General features: G+C 39.0%; 1 protein-coding gene across 6 annotated transcripts in view; it reads left to right on the top strand.

Moving 5' to 3' along the window:
• osbpl8 (oxysterol binding protein-like 8) overlaps nucleotides 1–19,839 on the top strand; it is a 96,341-nt gene that overhangs the window by 58,590 nt on the left and 17,912 nt on the right. The window lies entirely within an intron of this gene.

Below are 19,839 nucleotides of genomic sequence, written 5' to 3'. Positions count from 1 at the left end.
GGAGGTCTCCAGCACATCAAACAGAGGATGTGTATCTGTGGAGAACTAAGCTCAAGGGTAGATTTGATCAGGGTCTTACATCACCCCCTCACACTGCTGTACTGCTGCTCTTGTGTTGCAGTGCCCTCTTGTGGATTCTCTGGTGTTGTTAGTGAACTGCTTGTCAGAGAAAGATTTTGATGTGCATGTCCTCAACATCTGTCTTTTTCAACAATTCACGCAGTTAGGTCTTGTTTTATCACAGCATGGTGAGAATGGGGAGTTTAAATAAAAAATAGATTTTGTTTAATTTTACTTTTTGATCAGGTAGATTACATTTGAGATTAGAAAACATCTGAATTGTGGTTTATTAGTTACCTGCAAAGTACAGTATGTCCATATTGAAAATAAATAATGCACAGAATATTTCTCACTGCTGGCTGCTGTTATACTACTTGAGATATTGAACATCTCATAATGATTCTTTACATTACTTGCATAGTCTGTCCAATCCACAAGACAGGTTAAGGATTGATTTAAAGCTGGGAAGGAAGACCGAGCGCATGTCTTCTGTTCTTTGATTAATTGTGAGAATGTTGCAGCCTTGACTGGATATTAAATACATTAACTAGTTATCTTTGGATGATTCAAATGCTTCAATGTAAGATTTTACATGTGATTGCAGCTTATGTTTTGGGTAGATGTGATAATCCATGGTTTATTGCCCCAAGAAAAGTTGAATCTATTGATGTTAATACATGTTCAACAGTTCAGTTCAGTGTGTTTTTATATTTGTTTTATAGGGGTGTGAGCCTGCTTCTGCCACAAGAGGGTGTAAGCATCATAGAGAACTATCCACCGTCATTGGCTTACACACGACATACTGTATAGCACACATAATAAACTGATCCTGATAAGGTTCATTCAAGTTTTTGCACACGTTTTGTAAATGTGATACATGTGTGTGTGTGTGTGTGCACTCATGCAAACTTTATCTACAATCACTTGTGATAGCTTCAATAAAAGCTTGATCGGCTTCACTGCCTCAGGTCTCAGGACAAATAAGTGGACCAGACTGCTGCCTGAATGTGTAGTTATGTCTGTTTATCAAAAATAAAACCCATCTTGAGGCATTGTACATCATAGCTAAAGACCCCCTTTGAGCAGTTTTTCTGCATCCATCCTGCGGAATATTCTATACAACATGATAATACAAGTATACATGTCTGTCATCTGTCCAGCAACCTCACTCTTTTAGCATAACTGCATCTGTGAAACAAGGGTCAATAAGAGAGCATTAACGCATTGTGTGATCCACGACTCCCCAGAGCCCAAAATGGGTATCCATGGCAACACAATTTACTTCAGCTAGCCCTTGGTCTTGCGTCAAAGTGATGCCTGTGTATGCTTTGATTTGTTTTTCTTGACCAATGTTTTAAAAAAAACTGTGATTATTGTCCCTTTCACTGAATGTTATAGTCATAAATGAGTGAAATGTTTAATGTGGGCTTCTGCTGCATCTCTCTGAGATGTACACAGTCACATGGTGATGACTGGAGTGGTGTGAAAATTCACAGCTTAGGTGTGAAGATGGTTAGCTATCTTTTTTTCACAACTCATTTTAGTAACTTGATATTGCTCAGTAGACATGATTTCTAGGGGATGACTCTCACAAGTTCTGTTGAAACATAATTATGTTTGATTGAACCCAAGGAGTGAAGGGCCTCACCTCTGGCTTATCACTTTGTTTCATTCACACAGACAAGCAATCACTCTGAGATGCCGTTGATCTATAACTCTTTTTTACATGGGTGCTGGTCAGTGATCAAACTTCCCCTCTACCCATTCAAAAGCATCATTAGTATCAGTCTATAAATGTTACTGTAAAGATAAATGGGCTGCATAAAACAAATAGTGAAGACTATGTTCTCCCCACTGTTCTTAAATCACAGTTAGCTATTACCTGAGCATAGCAGTTTATTTTTGTTACTTACACACTTATATGGGGGTTTTCCATGTACATATTCCCAATGTAAACAAATGGAAGGCTGCTATCTATATTTACTATGGACTGCAGTTCCCCCTCAGCCCTTCAGAGAGATTTAGCCCTTTAGCCCCAGCTCATTGTTTTGGTTTTCCAGCTTGCAGCTGCTCGTAAAATAATCATTCTTGAGGTGTTGCTTTTTGTTTGGCTTTTTGAGATTTTTTGTTGAAGTTGCAGTAGTGGCAAAATTGTTTATTTATAGTAAAATGTTGTGTATCATTAATTCATGATTCAGCCTCCATTCATAATGTAGTCGGTGTTTATGGATTATTTAGTTGAATCTGAGTTTTGTTGTATCATCACATACGCACAGACAAACCAGGGTGTCTATGGTCTCCAAGCGAGACTTATTTTCTTTATGACTCACTGAGAACAAAAATAAACCCAGGAGGTTGTTTGACAAGGCTTCTTAAGTTGTCTTTGAAGCTGCTCTCGCTTTAACCGCCTTTCACTGACTTGCTGTCCTCTCTCCAGGTAAACAGAGAGTCTACCTGTGCTAGAGAGTCAGACAGAGACGGAGAACGAGAATGAAACATGGCGAGGTCATGGTGTTATGAGGATAAGATGAGAGAGAGCTGAGACAGACAGTAGAAATAAAGAAATGGAGGGCAGATGTGGAAATGAAGAAAACATACGGAAGGGGAGTGAGTTGAATTGAGGAGAGAGATGGCAAGCAAGCAAGCAAGCAAGGAGTGTAAGAGCGGGAGAGCAGGTAGGGTCAGCATGGATTTAAGCTCAGCTTCAGGGATTATGCCCTGTCAGACGGGGTTAACAACATGGGAGGGGGCCGGTCTTATCTGCACCTTCAGCCACTTGCAATCCAGTGTTCCTTCTTCCGCTTATGCTCCCATCCAATGAGTGACTGAGCCCTGGGAGGCCTGATTGCTAAGAGGGACAAGGCTTGACAGTGTAGATATGTACTATAGATGACCAAGGGCCTGTGGAAGTAACCTCAGACGGGACGACATGATGGAGAATATCCTGGCCTCAGGGCCTGGAGTCTGCTCGGATGGCCGAAGGCTTGTCTGGACTGACGCAGTCAAGATCTAAAGCAGGAGTGGTGTGAGCATGATTCAGAAGATTAGACCGCTGATAGCACTTGACCTTGGGGCACTTTTCCTTAAGTTTTAGCCTGAAGTAAATCAAGGTACAGTATGAAGTAATACCAATGACAAGGTAGCGCTTAGTGTTTCGGCTAGAGCAACAGCTTGACATCTCATTTGTCTTAGTTGTATCTACTCACATGAAATCAACCCTTTGACGATATCTGACCTGGTGACTTTCTTCATTGCTGCTTTCCTCAGTGTGCGTTTTGTGTATGTGAGGGGGCTTTTATGAGGATAGAAGGAATATCACACCAATGTAAAATGGCTTTTACTGGCCAAAGTGTCATGCGGACAGAAGCGCTTCTTCAAAGTGCCTGACTGTTCTTCCAGTCAGAGAAAGAGAGGAATACAGCAGAAGATGCCTGTAGGACAGCGTTCAAAAAGCCTCTTTGTTAGAAAGCTAATCCCAGGCTTACAGGGTCTCCTTGTAGCCTTTATGTAAGACTAGAGATGTTTGTCTGCATGTGACCTACAGTCTGCAGTGTATGTATTACTCGCACTGCATGGTATCAGATGAATTTTAGCTTGTGGGCTTGTGTGTCAGTTTGAGATTTTTTTGCCTGACATGTGACCCTCAAGGAAGTTTCTTTGAACTTCAGTGTTCTTTAAACAATATTTTATTCATTATAAATCTCATGATAACTATGAAGCAAGATTATAATTCTCAAGTGGTGACTTTTATGTTCCCATCAGTGCTGTCAAGATGAAAAAGTATCTTTTTGATACTAAAGATCAAGACCAACTATGAGTTAATACATCCTACAAAAGTTCCTGACTTACACCCAGCACCCAGGCACTCAGCCTAATGTCAATCTTTACATACCAGTCACACATGTATAGTGTCATTTTTAAAAAAGGCTCAGTAATTTCCCAAAACAGCTTGACACTGTAGATGTTATAAAATAATACTCAAACTGGAGGAAATTGTGCATTTTGAGGGACAATTTCCAGCTGCAGAATTGGTGCACTACTGAGTGTTATGGCACCAGTATGGTCTATGTTGGCTATGTTGAGGCAAAATAAACTACAGTGCACATATTTGTGAAGGAATGAAGGAACATGTCAGTGCAACCGTGTCGCTCATTGACATGTTTTTAATAATATAAGGACAACAACAGAGCTCTATAGCACAGAGGAATAAGCTAAATCAGGCATTAGCTACACAGACAATTCTTGTTAATTAAATCAATTCACTGTTGGTTTTGGTCAATATATGGAATTAGTTGACAATAAGAAAAACATAGTTTCACCAGACTTACCCTTTAAAGCACACAAGAATAACGTAACGTAACGTAAGAATAAGTATCATCTCACAGAACTTTGTTGTTTCTTCAACCATCACATACCGCAGCTGATTTTTCTGAAGAGAATCCATATTTCAGAGTGAACTTATACAATACAAACAAAAAAAACAATACATACAGTACAGTTTCTGAAATTGGATACTGAGTAAGTATAAAGTAAAGATGGGTAGATGTAGTCTACCTCTAGGAACACAAATCTAGCAATAACTCTGGCCCCTCCAGTGAGAATCAATATCTGTGTTGGGTTACTGCTCCACAGGGCAGCAATAGCTTCTCACTGGCTTGACTCACCCCTGTACTGGCCTGTTTGGATTAGCAGCACACTCTATACCTGACACCAACCCACCTGATAAACATGAGACACAGAGTATTGGAGGAGGCAGACGCAGTGCACGAGTAACATCATCCAGCCTGATACTCCCAACAATGCTGGCATCTGTAGGCGTAACTGATGGTGCTGCACGTCTCTGTGACAGGAATGCTTTTAGAGAAGGAGAGATAAATCTCTTGGCTGTTTGTGAGTGATTAAAATGTTTTATTTGCATCTGTCCACATCTGAAAATCTTTTAAGTGCATATTTCTCACAGTCAGTACTTTATTAATGGGAGTTAGTCCTAAATTTACTAGAAATAACTTGAAAAATGACCCAGATGGTGACTATACTTAGCAAATGTTTCTCAAGCACCTCTCAAATGCCATTGGACTAGCAGAAATCGACTTTTCCTCTGCAAGCAGGTTAATTAGGTCTGGGATCTGAATGATACAGACAGAACATCCTAATTACCTGTGTTAATTAAAGCACATTGGATTGCAGATTTATCTGTTGTAGATTCATCAGTTAGCGGAATATTTGGAGGGGCTGAATTGAAAGAGTAAAAAGGGCAGGTCAGCAGGAAGACAGATGAAGATGCCAGTGGACCGTGGAAGGATCAGCAGCAGACAATGTGCCTCACAGATTGGGTTTTAAAGATAAAACCCAATGCCAAGCCTATTCATCCCTGCACAGATACAGTAACCATGGGTGCCCTTGCACAATCCTTTTTCAAGGCTCACTATCTTGTCACTTGGTGTGAACCCTCCTGATGACTTTTATTTATTATCTTTCACAGCCCTCAGCACAGAAACTAAACAAGTTTTTATTTGGATAAATCTGGACAAACCAAAAACAGCATAGCATGGATATTTAACAGCGTGAAGAAACTCATTTTCTCAAATGAATTTAAATCCTTATCCTGATCTGAACCACATTTGATCACAAAATCTAGCTGCATTTTCACTGTTCATATAACGTTTGTAGGAAACCGTGTCACTAATGTCTGCCAACAGCATTTGGTTTTAACTGTATTCAGGAGAAGCAAACGTTTCAATGCCTTATTCATCTGATATTTTATGTAAATCATAATTCTTAAGCTCCAGCTGTAAAAGCTGAATGCAGTAAATAGGAAATATGCTTATATGAACATGGATTTATTGCTTTTTTAAACAAAAAAATTGATACATGAACGATGCAACTGCTAATTTATATTTCATGATTTTGTTCATTTAAACAAATATTGTCAGAAGAAAAAAACACTGCATTGTACAGTTGTTATATTTTGTTTATATTTTCCGGAATATAGTAGGATCATCTAAACACTGGTGTGATAAAGATCTTCCTTCTGTCCTCGGTAAAGCTCGTCTTTGGTGATTGTATGTGCTCTAGTGTGTATGTGTGTGCACACTGATGAATTAGGTCTACATAGCAGTCACAGTTACAAATGTATTGAAGACAAAGGACAAGAGTGGTTAAAACAGGGAGAAGATGTACATTAAGTTGTCTTAAAGGGACATTTCACTGCTATTATTGTGGATATTCATTACAATAACTACTGGTAGTTTATGTAGGCCAATAACACTACAACCTCTTAAGAGTCATTCATTATGACAAAGCAATCTGTTCCTCTGTACAAAGAGCCTACACGTGCAGTACTTGAATGTATTGCATGTGAGTCAGACGGTGGTAAACACTGACTGTTTGTCTGACTGTATGCTTAACTTCTTATCCAGAAAGCAAGCATTGCTGCTGCTTGTCTGATAAATTTGCAAACACAGGTGCATTGCCTGTGCCTCTATAAAGAAACAACAGTGGGACACTATCTGTGTGTACCTGCTGTACATTAGCTGTCACGTTATCAGGAATTATAATGCTGAACACATAGAGTATCTGTTAGCTGGTTCCAGTTTATATCTGGTTCCAAAAACAGTGTAAAAATAATCTCTCATTGGCCTCATGGTACAAAATATTCATGTATTTATTTACTGTGGCTCAATGGCAAATTTGTAATTTAAGTAGTTTTCATTAGGTACGTAAGGTACGTTTTCAGTTAATTAATTATCCTTCAGTCCAGTAGAAGTAAAAAAAAAAAAAAAAGTTCTTAGAGCCCTTCTTTTGTCCATCCAACAGTCCATAACTCAAAGATTTAAAATGATAGAAAAGCAGTAAATCCTCACATTTGACAAGCTGGACTCAGCAAATATTTGGCATTTTTCCCCGAATAAACAACTTAAACGATTGGTCGTTTATCAAAAATGTTGCTAAAGGGTGCCAATGTTAATTTTCTCTTGTGAATTAACTAAGTGTTTTAGCTCTATTGAGTATTTGAATGCAAATCTTTGAGTTTTAGTTTTTAAATATTATTTATAGTATTTTGTTTCTTAGGGTTTGTTATTTGTTGAAAGGGAAACTTCAATAGATTAAATAAGGGATTCATAAGGATTTGAATTTGGAAAGTAAATTTAATACTGGATTCAGATGCAATGCTATTAAATCGTGACCATGGGATTCTGCAAGAGTTAAAGTTACTGAAACTAAAGTAGTTTCTTGTACATTTTTATTTTTCAAACTGTGCAGCATCCAGCAAAGTAGAAAAATTAGTAGAAAAATTGTTCAGCATGGTGACTAGGCATCTTCACTCCCATTGGCTTTACTGTTATGCTTGCTTAGCAGCACCAATGCTGCCGGTTGGGCCGTCCACTTAACGATCACAAACTTTGAAAGCAGCTTTATCGACAGCAGCTTGAGCCTCTGCATCTGCTTGTCGCAGTTTGTTATCTGCAATCTGTAGCTTATACAAATCTGTTTTGACTCTGAAACATGCTAAAATATGTGGAGGACATCCTCTATATGTGAAAATTTGGAACTTTTGAACTCTCACGGCAGATTGAGCTGTGGTGTGCAACCATCAGAGAGAAGAAGATGACACTTATCATAGCTAAATTCTCCCTGTGGTTTTTCCATAAAGCACTAATGTCATACATGCAACTAAATTCAGCTGGAGCAATATTTACAAAGTATTATCAAGTACTGTGGACGTCATAGAGCTGCCACCTCTATGACTAACCTATTGAAATCAGGTTGAAAAGTGGTGAAGTGTCCCTTTTTTAATGTAAAATGATGAATTAAAAATGCAGCGAGAGATTGGTTGAGCAGAGAAGAGAAAGATGAGATGTGGAACATTAGAGCTATTTTCAAGCTAAGATGCAGCTCTCCTACCCATCCGGAGGAGAGGGAGGTAGGAGGGGCTCGGCTTATTCGTTATTAAGTACTTACAGGCTGCTGCTTTCATACACACTCACAGAGAGAGAGAGAGAGAGAGAGGGTGTGTGAGGGAGAAAGGGAGCAGTCGACTGGTGGAAGCGTAGAGGAAAGCAGCATACTGCACTGGTTTAATGCCTGGTGTTTGAGCTACTCTGCTCTGTGTGTGTGTTGGTGTATTCGCTTGGCTCACTAGCTGCGTGGGACGGATCGAACTGTTTCCTGACCCCCCCTCCCTCGACCCTCCACCCTTGAGTTTCTTTACCACCCCCCGACCCCTCCTTCCAAACCACCGGCCCCATGATGAAAGAGGAGGGCCTGCTGAGTCGCCGCCGTTTCTCCACGTGCGGCGGGACAGCGTCGCTTCGACCTCCACACCCGGACGGACGCAAACTCATCCGTAATGCCTCCTTCGGGGGCTATAATGAGCTGTCACCCATCTCGCTGCCAGGTGGGTGTATAATGATGTGGAGACTCTTTGTTGGAGCTGAAATTGTTGCTGGATTATTAGTAGATCCTGTAGTTTTACCTTGTGATTGACTAGTGTCTCTGCTGTAGTAGTAGTAGTAGTGAGAAAAATGACTTCTGTTACTCATTTCAAGTGTTCAGACTGACGTGAAGTGGATCACAAATAATTCTCTACTGTGGCCAAGTTTCGTTTCAGATGACCTGTTGACTGTCAGTGCCTTCCATTATATCACTCCTTCAAACTGAACATTGACAGTTATGTGATCAGTGTCTGCTGGTTTGGACTGATGTGGGTCTGCTGACTATCTTACTTCACTGCTCTTAAGTTTCTGCAACAAAAAACGATTGTTCATGTTGGCACGGGAACCTAAAAATCTGCACAATTGAATGCAGTACCTCAGTAGAGGGGCTACTTTTTCTTACTGTATATATTTTAAATTTAGAATTACAGTGTAATTCATTATATACACAAATGTAGTAACTGCAGATTAATATGTCTTTGTAGGATTTTTTAGAGATCTGTTAAGATTTTGATCATGGAAACAGCATCTAAGTGTTTAATCCTCTGGGTGGGCTTCTCCCATGACAGCAGTTGACTGACATATGAGAACTGCTGTTGCATGGATATGCGCTGTCAACTTCTATGATGGTGCTACTGACTGAAGAATGTCATAATCATATCCTGTGAACGCTGATGCAAGACATTCTTCCGTCTTTTTCAACAAGCCCACATAGCATTATCTATAAAATGTTTTACAACATTCAACACAAAGAGGACATGTCGTGCTGTTCAGTTTGTTTTCCACTTAGAAAGTGGAAACTTGTTAGCCTAGCTTGTTAATGTTATCAGTGATTCTTACTAGACTTTACTTTTTGTTCACGTTATATCAACACCTGCTGAATCATCAGCAGCTCCTGCACACTCAGTGCTGTGTTTGTCACACATTACTGAAAAGAGGGGGCCTAGCTATTATTTGGGCATTTTCAAGCCAATAGTCGATTTTCTCTGGACTGAATCAGTGGATCAGTTGGTGAACTTGTTGAATTTTCCCCTTGGTTCATTTCTTTTCACACAGAGTGAACCAAAATGCCTCTTTAAAATCCATGTGAGAACATTCACTCCTCTCATTGATCAGATGAGTGTCTGGGGCAGGAGCAAGAACATAAATACAAGAAGAAGGTCCTGAAGAGGCTCCTATCTGCCCAAATATCAAGAATCTAATGTATTTTGTTGCTAGTTCAGGTTGGACTTTGATTCATTTTCCAGCTAGCTGCCAGCAACTGTTGATTTGCTCATCTGTATTTCAGAATGCAAAGTGCACCTGGCTACAGGAGCTGTTTAGTTCAGACTTGCTGAATGCATCTTGTAGTTGGCTGAGATCAAGGTTGGAACCATTCCATAATTCATTTGGGACCAGAACAAGAACACTTCATCTAAAGGGTCTATGTGCGGTTGTTTTGGTCTGAACCAGAGTACAATTACTGTTAAGAGTGTTAAGATCTGCCCAAATGAATCGTACCAAGCAGAGAAAACCCGACTAAACAACAGAGGTTTGAAAACACCCTTATATAAACTGATTTCTTAGCAAACATGAATTTCAATTTCAGTTCTGGTCAAGCAACTGAATATTTTTCTTAGTCAGCACCCAGCAGCGGCTCCATTCATCCTAATATTGGTTGAGTTTGAAATGCTTTGAATAAGACAGCAAACACACAATGTCTGCCTTTTTTTTCTTTTAAGAATTTTACTTGGTCATAGCTGTGAGATGGTTATATCTTCTTAACTCAAGAACTCTCTGTCCTCTCTCCCCACAATTGCAGAACAAAACAGATAACCATTGATGGGCTGTTGTAGTTTAAACAGGCTGGTGCAACCTGTTTGATGAATGAAGCAGAGCTCAGGCCTTAGCTCAACTGGCTTATTTTACTCAGGTTCGAGTGATACCTCTATGAGAGTGCAGTGATAATCCTCTAGAAGTACACCTAATCCCACAGAACATTTAGGATTAAATCAGTTTAGTGTTCATTCGTAAAATCACTGCCCCTGTGTTCTTCCCCTTTGTTTGTCCTGCCCAAAAGGACACAGACCTGGAGGCAGACAGCTGGCAGCCACTGAAGCTTTGAAAGAATGGATGTTCTCTGTTCCACCTTTGCTGACTGATGACTGGTTTTTAACTTTTATTAATCCAGGAATGGCTGACTGTGCACAAATGCTCACACTCAGTACAACCCCAGTTCTTTGCTCTTTTTCCACTGAGTAGCTCTGTTAGTTCGATGCCTTGCTCAAGGACTTTTCAGCAGCAGTTGTTGAGGTTGGGGGAGTATGTTCGTCATCGTCTTTCTTTGCTCAGACCTTTCCGTGTCCAGGGATTTGGGCTGGTGACCTTTTGGCCACAAGCCCTGCCCATTTCTTTCCCCTTTAAACCAGCACGTCCTCTAGCAGTACAAATAATTCGAGCTGTGAGACGTTGTCTGAGTCATGGTGTTTTTCTCTCTCAGCTCCAGCCTTAGCTCCATTCATCATTATTTTAGACTCTCTGCTAACAGGCACCGGCTTTAAGAGACACTGCAGGAGACAGCTGATGCAGACGGGTTACACTTACTCACTTTGTTTTTGGGATTTTTTTTTACCTTCTCTTTCTACGTCTATCTCTGCTTTTTACACCCACATAGGCTCCACAGTGGAGTCTGCTGACATGATTGTGCCTACTCTTGTGTAGCTTTAACATATTCAGGATTTGTAGTCTTTGAGACTGTGTCTCATGGAAAATTGCTCACCGATGCTTGAGTCCTTTTTATTTGTATGCTGGCAATGTGTGTGGTGCTGTCAAAGGCTCTTCTTTTTAGTTATGTTCGCCAGTCCACTGACAGTCTCTAAACATTTTATTTACTGTTGTGACTTGTGCTGGTTATCTTTTTAAAAATGTGCTTACAGCTGCAGCATGATGCCTTAGTTTCAGTACCAAAATAAAAATATACTTATATTTTTCTACAAAACCCTTTAGGGCTAAAATAGAATTAACTGACAATTTCATCAGTGATCAAGCAAGCAATCAAACAAAAATAATATTTGATGGTTTCAACTTCTCAACCATGATAATATGCTGCTTTACTTTGTCATACCTTTATAATAAATACTATAATAAATAATATTTGGGTTTTAACTATATGTAAGACAAAAAAAAGCTATTTGAAGTTGGACTGTAACTACCAATTATTTTGTCAAATAGTGAAAAAATAGTGAAAAATATTTGCTATACATCCCCACAGTCCAAGGTGACGTCTTCAAGCATCTTGTTTTGTCCAGTTAACAGTACAAAACTCAGATGCTCAGTTTTACCATTATGGTAGATAAAGAAAAGTATTAAATCATCACATTTGAGAACGTGAAACCAGCTCATTTGAAGATGTCACCATTAGCACCAGGTAATTGTGATGGGCGTTTTTCTCTATTTTCTGACGTTTTATATACCTAATGATTAATGAATGGAGAAAATAATTGGTAAAATAATTGGCAAATTGAACTCTGTAATAAAGATAATGTTAGTTGCACCCTAAAAAACATTTTTAAGATAAACTGACTATATCTCACTTGACTGTTTTTCAAGACATGGTGCTACAGACTCTTTACATTGGGGTTCATTTCAAAGCCATTTAATATAAATTCCACTTAAAGTGCTTTGATGGTCAAAAGTTCAATAAATGTGACTGTTCATTTTTTCTGGTACCCTTTTCGTAGAATACATAGCAGTTTGACCCTCCTAAACTTCCATCTAAAATATCAGAAGACAAGACAATAGGTCATTGCCTGCAGTCTTTACTACGGACCAAGGAAGAGGCCAGTAACTGACAGTGCACATGAACTCGACCCCAATGGACTATAAATAGAACACCAACACAAAACAGAGGCCACCGTAATACAACCAGCCTAATGCCCCCGCTCTCATCCAGACACATCCTGTTTGAAATATCACCCTTTTTCCAAGAGATGATGGTCTTTAGTCTCATCGGGCTGACTGTGTGCAGACAGAATAAAAGTAATAAAAGCTTGACTTTAAGCTCATACTTTTTCTCCTCATAGTGTTTTTTAAGTGTATTTAGTCACAGCAGCTCATGATGGCATAACCCCCCCCCCCCCCCCCTTCTCCAACAGATGTTTTTGGAAAAATGTTACTTTTTGAATGCAACTTACATCATAGTATACACTCTCCTGCCAGGCTCTTGGAAGCAGTCAAAAATGATTTTCTCCAGCAGTTAGCATTTATACGATTGCCTGTTTGTCTTTTTGAGCTCCTTATCTTGGAGCTCAAAAAGACACACCTTGTCTTGTCTTGACAAACCTTGTCTTGTCTTGTCTTGACAGTGGTACTTGGCAGCTTGACATATTCTGTTTCTGCAGTAGAGACGTCAGAAGACGCTTTGGACTCATTTTCACTTGTCATGAATTTATTTCCTCTGTGGCAGAAAACACATTACAAGAGGCTTCAGAAACTCCAGCAGGTTAAACTGGACTATTGAAACATTTTTAGGGCTGACTGACTGTAACACACTCACCATGAACAGACTTTAAGACCCTCGCTAGCCTAGCAACATTAATGCTACAAACAACCCATAATGTAACACTCTGTGTAGAAGTCAGTTTTACACTGGTACTTTATCCATTCAAAAAGAATATCTGATATTGTGAACATATAATTGCCCAGCCATTAAAGGAGTGTGTATGCAAATTAACCTATAGACTGACATGTGTAACTGGTCAAAAATATTCTCCCTTGTTGTTTTGTGCATTACTCTGACAGGCAGCATAACGAACAGCTTTGAAGGCCTGAAATGAGGACAGGAACCCTTGAACACAAAGAAGCTTGATCCCAGATTAATAAAAAAAATTAATAAAATGTCATTTGTGAAATTGCTGCCCATTATCTCCCATTAAGCTAGTGGATGTACCCTTTTATGTAGACTGGTCTCTTTTAGCTGTGTTGTTTACTGTTGTTTATTCCGTAGCTAGGGACTAACTGCAAGGGAAATGGATTTGGAGGTTGCAATTAGGTCCTTTATGCAGCTATAAGAGAGTGGAAAAAGCTGTATCCTTGTGGTCAATGATTAGATGAAATCGTGGCTCATCCTGAGGTCAGCATGACTTGGCGTACTGCATGTTGGAACATTCAGTGGAGTCTTGGACCATAAAGATTGTCTTAGACAAGATGGGTTTTTGATTCCCAAGAGGAAATGGTGCTCTACAGTAATAAAGAAGAGAAGTGCTGTGAATTGGAAAAGAGATCTAAAGGGGTATTAAAGTGTCTGTTCTCTTTGTAACCTGTTTCTCACAAGTCCCCAAACTTAATCAAAGTGCAATACTGATTTTGATGTGTTTTAAATTTTCTTTGTCTCAAAAGTTTGGAAAAATATGCAGCATTCTGGATCTGGCTTTTATGAATTTGTGATGTCTTGTACATCCATGCAGGCTGGACATAGTTTTATGCATGACACAATAAGGAAAACTACTTCATTCTTTCACCTAATTGCTACACTATCCCTAAAATGTGACAAGTTTACTGTCCAAAATGTAGTCTGTCAAATTCGACCTTGTAGCATTACAGCAAGCTGTTTCTTTTCTGTAAATGCCAAAAGGATACCTCTCCACTCCCTGTGATCCCATGTTGCCATGCTGACTTGAATCCCAACTATCCAAGCTCCCTTCAGATGTTGCAGTCAGATATTTTGTATGCGAAAATGATTCCTTTCCACCATTTTACATCAAAATATGTAGCAGCGCATAGGTAAATATGACAGGATTTTCATTTGATGGTTTGGAGCACTGTGTACTTACCCAACATTCATTCTGAGCAACAACAAGGATGAATTGTGCTTATACGATATGTCCTACTCAGTAGACACATGTCCAAGAATGTATATAGCTTGTAGTTGTTACATTTTAGTTTGTAAGTTAACTAAATCTAATATATCCTTGGATAAATGTCATCCTGACAACTGACTGTACTCTCACTAAAACTAACAGTTTTGTACAGATATTACTGTACTCCTTCTCCCTTCAGTGGGTCTGCCATCTTTCATTTTTCATAAATCTAGAACCAAAATAGTAGAGACGCTGTTGCTATGGCAAGTTTCCCACACTAGTAGACACACAGGCAATTTGCTCCCTAAAATTGATGCATTCTTAGTAACAGGGCTGACAGCTTTTCCCACCATTTGTTCTTCTTAAGTCACCTGTTGCCATGGCAGCCTTTAGATTTCCTATAAAACACAGCTTCATTTAAGGTTCTGTACATTGATTTTTGGCGTGTTTTTAAAGAAGAGTAGAGGTGTAGCATTCTACCCACCTGCACTGTTTCTTTCTTTTAATCAATCTGGTTTAGCACCAGTATAAGCATGAAATAAACTGGACTGGTTTGATGTGTGTTGTGTAAGGACCCAAAGTACCAGCAGCACCTCCACAGGAATAGAGCAGTAAATTATTAATCAATAACACAAGCAGCGTTTCTAGCTGAAGCAAACCTATATCAGCCTCCAATGACAATATACACTGGCCAGCCTTGCTAGCTGCTTACAGCAACTGCCTCACAATAGATCAGTCTGTTTATTTTGTGACATTACAAAGTTATAAGAATTTTATTGACTTGATAGAGGACACAGTCAATCATGAAAATTGTTCAATTAAATAAAAAACAGACGGTTTGATTAGGAGTGAAGTGTGTTTATCATGATTTTTCTCTTACCTCTGTCTTTGCGTCTGCAGTTGGTGGGATGTAGGTGTTTGGTGACTCAGACTCTATTCATTTTGTGAGGCAGAACATTAATGTGGAAAGACACTGAATGTAGCAACATACAGCTCTTCCTCTCTCTCTCTTTCTCTTTTCTCTGTCTTTACTGTTATGCCTCTCTTTCTGTCTATGATCTTTGATGCAGAGTGAGATCACTGCAGCTCCATTTTTTTTTTCTCAAAGGAAAAAGCCCTAGTCAGCCTGCAGTGGGGCGTGATCCGCCTACTACTTCAGCCATACACACAGACACACTCACATGTACTCCCTGACATTAATTCTCATACAGCAAGGGTTAGATTTAGCACATTTCCACACAGAATGTCATGAAAATATGTACAATGTATATTGTGCAGTGCAGACTAAAAGACCTATGTGAAGTTAAGAAATTTCAGATACAAATAAGAAAGTTATATATGCAATGAGGAAACAAATGACATAAAAACTGAAGTAGAAGTGATTTTTTTCCTCTCTTGCAGCCCCATGTTGGGATTTTGGCTGCAAATGATGGTTGTAGTATATTAAATTTGGGCATAAAACTGCTACTATGGGTCACCTCATTTATGGGGAGTAATTGCGGATAGGAATGTCAGATACATGCCAAAACAATGTAAAATTTTACTGTAGATCAAAGATCAGTCTTGAATTCCTAAGTTACAAAAATTACAAGTAGTTGGCTGCCAAAATGCCATAATGATCTGATAACACTGCATCAGAAGATACTGATTTTAGATTAGCTCATTAGCACACGTCCACCTCTTGTCTCTACCAGGCCACAAAATAAAGCAGATGTGAAAAGTCTCGGTTTGGTAGACTGGGCTCTGACTTTAGCCGGCCCCTGCGGCATCTGTCAACAGTGTCACCATGATCTTTGACATAGGATCAAAAAACAAAACCAAAAAAAATCTTGCCAGCTGATCTTTGCTCTTGTAGGTCTGAAAAACGTTTAATTTTAATATCAGTATAAAACACAGAATGCTTCTTGTAACACTGCTTTGATAAGTACTGTGTAAATACATATTAATATACTACAGCAGACTTCACTGGACACATTCAACAGCTAAAAGATATTCACAGTCATATCAGCCTCTTACAGTAAGTCAAACAGCGTCAGCGCCGAAAATGGTGTGAAGAAAAATCCATAATTTTGTGAAAAACAATGTACTATGCCTGCCTTTTTGAAAATCACAACCCGCTCACACACTTTTCTGTGAAATGCACACCACTAAAACCCTCTGTACCTTAAATCCTCTGGTGGTTTCACACGACGATTTGCCTCCCTCGTCTGCCATTGTCCTTAGGAGGAAGAGGGCTTATCAAAATCTTACTGTGGTACAAAGCCCGCTTCTAAGTCTAAGTATTGAAGTTGACATATTGCATAATCCAAAAATGGTTCATGTGGGCTAATTAGGATTAACATTACTCATGAACGATACCTTATAACCTGCTGGACCATTTTAGAAGTGTTTTCTAGTAATGAAAGAAACTTCAGTTTAAGTGTGTGCTTCCAAAATAAGGTACATGTTGATAAAACTGACACTTGAAAACACTGACTGCACATGATTTTCAAATTTTTGGATAGCAATGACCACTTTTGTACATAATGTTTCCTTCCTTATTTTAGACACATAGACAAATTAAATTTGAGTGATTTTGTTTTTCCATCTAAAGCTCAACTTTAGCTGTAATGAGTTAATAAGCCGCCTCAAGCCTTATCTGTCTAGCTCCTTCTACCATAATGAAATGATTCTGTCACATGTGTATGTGTGTGTGTGTGTTCAGGTCTCTGAACATAGGTTTTAACAGGGCATAGGAGTGACACCAATAAGGTGTCTCAAATTGAAACGGAACACTTGATCACAGACCACATTAATTTAGTCAGACTGCTTGATTGTAAATAATAAGTTCATTGCCCACAAGTTGGGCTTTTATCAATAGATTTGATTCAGTTTCAGGTTTGATGGTGCTTTGCCTCTCTTAAATAATATATATATATATGTATATATTTTAATTATATATATATTTTAATTAATTCTATTATGATCTTCAGTTTCCTCCCTATAAATTGAAATTGAGGGAAGGAGATTATGACTCATGTATCCTCTTGTGGCTTGCTATAGTGGGTGAATTGCCCTTGAGTTGTTTTCCTGCTGAAGTTGACATGGAGATGCGTCTGTCAAGTGGGCGCAGATGGTCCGATGGGATCACTGAAACTGGATCTGTATTAAACAGAAGGCAGCACTGATAAGGCAACAAAAAACAATTACATGGCATCATTTCTGGCTGTATATCACTGTTTTATTATTGGAACTTAAGCAAATTCAGGCTAATATTGTGTAGCTCTGGCATTGGATGCAATCAGCTGGATGGAAAGATACAAGAAAGAAACATAGATAGTATGCTTTCACTGCAACAATCATTCAACCTGCTGAAGTGTTCTCAAACAAAAATGCATGTATACATTTAACTCTTGCTCAAGTAGCACTTGTACAGCATGGTTGTTGACCTTCTGCACTCTTTGTTCCATTCCTGAGAGCTATTGCTTGTGGGAAAAAAGAGGAATGATATGTTTCAAGCCATGAAAAGTTCCTGTTAACAAGCTAGAAAATACTACTTATGAAGCACAAAGACACTATTGTACCTTCCATTTCTACTTGCAAAATGTTTGCACTTGTCTTCTTTTCACATATAAATAGCCAAACATAGACAGTCCTTCAACGTAGTTAAATGGCAGAACAGTGTTGAAAAATCTAAGTGTTTTTTAGTATGCTGACTTAATTTGGGTAATATATTGTGTCTAGTGTCACCATTTTGTCCAGACTTTCAATGATCAAGACAGAACTGTGTTTCACTGGAAGCTCTTTACTGTCGCTATCACAAATATTGCTTTCTCTATGTATACATAAAACACCTGCAGCAACACAGGAAGGGTTGTTGAAATGCATAACAGAAAATTGAAGAAGCAGGGTAGATGAAGGCGGGTTAATAATAAGTGAATAAAACAAGTCATTCCAGGAATTCACTGAACATCATATTGTTGTTATTAGAAGTATCCAAATGTGGAGTTTGAAACTTGGGTTTTCTTTAACAATAGTCATTTAAGAATTTATGATCCATGATGATTTGTCTGCAGCAGAAAATGAAACTCTAAAGCAAATTGTCAGTGAAATATGATGTCATCCTTTTTGCAATGATAAATATCTCTTTTGGTAATGAACCTCAGAAGCAATTCCTTCCCTCTCAAGGCTGAAAACTGATGGCCTGTGGATAGGAGACGGAAACTATCAAATATTTACTGCCTCTCACTTTGAGACCACCGGTGTCACCAGCCGCCAGGATCCCAGCGGGGAATCTGTTGCTGAGGTTAGACTAATTGGTAGGCAACTAGTAACCTGACGCACCAGATGGTTTGTTACACAGAACCATCTGAGAAGTCGTCCATGGAAACTGTTTGGAAAAGGGCCAACTCATCAAAAAAAATACTCGGCACGTGATTGGATGAACCATCTGTCTATCACTGATTTACCTTGCGAGGCAGCTGGAATCGCAACACTGATTGGTCGGAAATAAGCTCACTAATAAAGATTAGAAATGGAGAGGTGGAGCTCAAATGAAGAACAGCGAATCTCTTCCTTCTTAGGTTGGAACTGACTCTGCGTTAATGCACATTTTCAGCATTATCCTGTTTCACATATACAGAAATACACAGTCCCTTCAGCCACCGGAGCACTTAAGGTTAAATTTCTCACTAAATGGTGTTTTTGATGATGTTCTTTATTTCCAAATTACCTTCCACACCCACTCTGTCCCTGCCAAACTGTGGATTTAAGCCAGGTATCTCCTTTCACCAGCCAACTTATCTAACTTTTGAGCTCAGGCGCCAGCTTGTTGCCATCAAGATTCTGTGGCTGGTTTTCAATTGCTTAGGAGGACAGTCTGCTCCCGTGACTGACATTACATAATGAGATTCTAGTTGCCTACTCAGACATTTGCATGTCCCTGCAACTGTTTTCAAACACATCTGATATCCAGTTGCTACGGATCTCATCAATCAGCATATTTCTCATTTAATCTATTTATTGTTTTATTAATTAATTGATTAATCCCTAATTATATATCATGTTAAAAGACTGTGGAAAATACCTATAAGTTCCCAGAGCCCAATCTAACAATTTATGATTTTCAATTCACAATGATGTATAACAGAGAAAAGCAGCAAATCTTCAGTGGAGAAGCTGGAACAAGAGAATGTCTGGTATTTTTGGCTGATAAATGACCTTTAGTTGATTATCAAAATTGCTGTCTTTCTGTCACTTTCTGTTTTAGCACTAGAGCAAACTATAAAATATAAAGTAAGCAACATATATTTGGTTTAGAACTTCTGAACATACACCCTGACCTGTTGGTAGAGCTAGGATTTGAAGGCAAACCCGGTGGAGCTGTAAAGAGAGAAAAGCAAAGACAGGGCATGTTCTGAGTTTTGTACATTTAATTTCTTATTGTAAACTACAAGGTGACTGAGCTGTCTCACCTTGAACCAAGTCATTTTTTCTGCTCCTTCTCCTCAAAAGCATCCACCACTTTA

Source organism: Thunnus maccoyii, chromosome 23 (genome assembly GCF_910596095.1).
Source record: "Thunnus maccoyii chromosome 23, fThuMac1.1, whole genome shotgun sequence".
NCBI classification, from domain to species: domain Eukaryota; kingdom Metazoa; phylum Chordata; class Actinopteri; order Scombriformes; family Scombridae; genus Thunnus; species Thunnus maccoyii.
The sequence above is the reverse complement of the archived record's forward strand: the minus strand, read 5'-3'. Positions and strand labels throughout refer to the sequence as shown.